The sequence below is a fragment of the Aegilops tauschii genome, chromosome 4 (genome assembly GCF_002575655.3).
Source record: "Aegilops tauschii subsp. strangulata cultivar AL8/78 chromosome 4, Aet v6.0, whole genome shotgun sequence".
Taxonomy (NCBI): Eukaryota; Viridiplantae; Streptophyta; class Magnoliopsida; order Poales; family Poaceae; genus Aegilops; species Aegilops tauschii.
Window position 1 is genome coordinate 207,597,233 of NC_053038.3, and position 3,504 is coordinate 207,600,736.

General features: G+C 51.0%; 1 long non-coding RNA gene across 1 annotated transcript; it reads left to right on the forward strand.

Annotated features, from left to right (window-relative positions):
- The first annotated feature begins 309 nt into the window (after positions 1 to 309).
- On the forward strand, positions 310 to 2,488 carry LOC109764596 (uncharacterized). Its single transcript, XR_012181797.1, has 3 exons — positions 310 to 1,052; positions 1,709 to 1,945; positions 2,043 to 2,488. It is a non-coding gene; the product is annotated as an uncharacterized lncRNA (long non-coding RNA).
- The last annotated feature ends 1,016 nt before the right edge of the window (positions 2,489 to 3,504 follow it).

The window sequence follows — 3,504 nt, forward strand, 5'->3', positions numbered from 1 at the left end:
GATATTGTGAAAGAATTACTTAAGCGCATCATCTAGATATTAATAGTTTTGTAATAGATGTTTAGTTGGAACATCGCTCGGTTTGTTACATGGACATGTCGTTAATTTTTCTTCATGTTATCAATTTGCATTGTAAAAATGAACTTCAGTTATTAAATAATTGTATTTGTGTTTTATTGTTTGTACGTGTGGAATTTAACATGTAACTCTTGTAAACTATTTCAAGAGCCCGTGGCAATAGTAATAGTAGAGATTCGGATCACGACCCCTATATTGGGCCCGATGGACTTGTTCCCGAACTCCCGAACCTAGCAGTGACAGAAAAAAGCCCACCCTCCCTCGATCCCCCATCATCCCCGATCCCCCACTTCCCGCACCTCCCATCCAAAAAAACCACCCCACCCCACCCGCTGCCCCGATCCCCACCTTGACCTCGCTCGATCCCCTCCCTCGAGTGCCGCCACCCTCGCTGGATCTCGCCGCCATGCACGCCTCCTCCCGCCGGCCAACCTACCCAAGGCGCCGCCGCCCCCCGACCTACCAGCGCGGGGTCGCTGGGCGCCGCCCACGCCACCGGGAACCTGCTGCCGCACTTCCGCCATGGCCGCACGCTCCTCCGCGGCCCAATCGTCGCCTCCGCCAGGGATCCTCGAGCACCATCATCCTGGCATGCAGATCATGGCCGCCTCCCCACGCAGTCCCCTTCTTGCTGCCGACGTGAATCCTGTCAACCCCTTCCTCTTCTCCTTCTCTTCCTCCAGTGATCTTTGCTGGATTCTGCCGCCGTCAACACCAGGCATCGGAACCCCGTCCCTGCACTCCATCGCCGCGCCCTGTCTTCTTCTCGCTGCGGCTGCTCCACATCGCGTCCGCCCGCCGTCGCGACGCCCCCAACTCGTCTGCTTTCCCCAACCCCTGCTGGTTGACCTTCTCGCAAAGGCCACCTCGACCTTCTCGAGGAAGGTTACTTCCGAGGATCCGGCTCGCAAGGTGCACACCATCTCGTCCTAGCTGCTTGTGTGTGAAGATCCGCCGGCCTGAAGATGCAAGAGGTAGCCTTTCTAGCTAATGCTACTGCTATTCTGCCAATGCTATTTTCTTCCTCCTAATGAAGTCGACGCCTTGATTTTGATGGATAAGCAAGAACAAAGGGAGACACAGAGCATGAGTAGAACATGGACTGCTCGCACGCGCCGCCACGGACTACTCCGCTGGCATCCCTACTGACTGAACTCATCTTAAGAGTTTTGTTCACATAGATAATAGACTGGTTCATACAAGTTACCAGTATTATTACAATTATAAAACAACAAGTTGCAGGTGTCATCAGTTTGATAGTTTAATAGGCTTTTGTTCTGGACAAGAATCACCCATCCCCGCGCATATCCGAATCTCTCGATCCACAACTAGCTAGTCGTTATATCTTATAGCAAGATGCCAATTTTTCTATTGTTTACCAAAAGGAAAAATAACTATGTTTAAGTGTTCCCCTGATGACCAGGGGATTGGGAGACAGACATATAAACTTGTCTTCAGAAACAGATCACAAGCAAACAAACTGAATTCTGTTTTTCTCACAGGTTAATTGGTAGTAGCCCTGTTTTCAATCCCAGAGCACCTGCCTGCCTGGGTTTGGGGGACTGAGGTCCTGCTTCTCACAGGTTTTGTTTTGTTTATCTGTCGCTTCATTTTCTCGCTATTTTTTCAGACCTATCTGCCCAGCAAAATGCTGCACTTTTGGTGCAATACGGTCAAGATGAACTCAACAATCTCTGAGGCGATGGCACAACCGGAAAGTATGAGGAGTGGGACCGTGTGTATCGCTATGACTACTACAACGACCTCGGTGAGCCAGACAAGGGCCATCCGCGCCCGGTTCTCGGCGGCACCCATGAACTCCCCTATCCCCGTCGTTGCAGAACTGGCCAACCCCCATCAAAAACAGGTGAGTCCAGTGCAGTGTATATGTTTTCTTTTTCACATGTTGACAACCATGTCACCTTGCAATAGGACTCATATCAGGGATTTGATCTTTTCGCCAGACCCTAGATCGGAGAGCAGAATTCCTCAGTACAAGATACAGGAGGCCCTCAACATCACTGTTCCGCGTGATGGTATTTATGCATGTTCCTAGTTGCTACGGCAATGCTGGATTTAATCATCCTAGGAGAGAAGAAGCAAAAAGACAATCAAAGTGTGAGAGAGAACACGAACAATGATGAGAGGACAAAAAATGTGTGGTGGTGAATAGCTCCACTGCATTGCCATTTGGCCCCATTTTGCCCATTTAGCCAGTGTCCTTTTCAAAGTGTTCATCTTTAAAGATAATGGATCCAATTTCTTTAGTATATACTTACAATTGCAACTCTGGACGTCTGTGTAATGTTTGTAAACTTGTAAAGAAAACGGAAGTTCAGGGCGAAACCAGCAAGTCCATGGAACAAAAATCCAAACTTTTGAAACAAAGAGTGAGTAAATTTTGGAAAAAGTAGAACACTTACAAAACTTAAAAAAAGAAAATTCTTTTATGTGAGAGAGAAGTCTGAACCTTCGATGTCGGGGGAAATGACACCTATGGGATCACGAGGAATCCCTTTTGCAACGGTTGGCGGGCGCGGGGCTGTGAAAAGAGCGGGATTGAGAGATCAACGCAGGGGGGGGGGGGGGATTATCCAGCTTCGGGCCGCAAGTGACGCGTAATACCCTACTCCTGCTGGCTTTTGTTTATCTGGTGCTCTTGGAGTAGCTACAAGGCGTGCAGGGTTAAAGAGTCTGAATCCTCTCCCAGTACGCCGCGGGCCTCCTTTTATAGACAAAGGGGCTACCACAGTGGCACACAGGAGGTGAAAAGTTATACAGTGGTCGAGCCTATCCTCTGTCACCATAGGACAAATGCATTTAATGCGCTGTCGACGTGCCCTTCTTGCTTTATCGGGGACGGCAAGGAAGCTCGTCCTAGCTGTCGCCGTCTCGCCTGGTTTCGACGCGCGTCCGAACTGACGAGGCGAGTAGTGCCATGCTGGCTGGCTGGCTGGTGAGTTGGTGCGGTGGCAGAGCCTTCACAAAGATCTGCATGCCACCACACATGTGCTTGGTGAGTCGGCCTAAAGGCCGCACGTCGCCACGCAGGTGTTCACCTAGTTGGTGGGCTGGCAGTTGCATGGGAACGGCGGCAGAGCTTTGGCAGATGTGGGCCTGGCTGCGGCCCTACGGATGTCTTCGGCAAGAGTCTTGCCGGGGCCCTGGCAAGGGTCTTGCCGTGGCGTCGTGGCGTCCCCGGCAAGGGGCTTGCCGGGGTCTCGTGGGTATCCTTGCAAGGATCTTGCCGAGGATTTTCGTCTTCTGGTTATTTATCTAGTCTTGTATGCTCTTGGTCTTCACAAAGATCTGCATGCCACCACGAAGGTGCCTCCCGAGCCTTGATTCCATTGTGGTTGAAGGCATTGGAACTCTCAGGCTCAAGGGTGGCAGCCCTGCTGGCGTTGGGCGAGTTGCCCCGGCAAG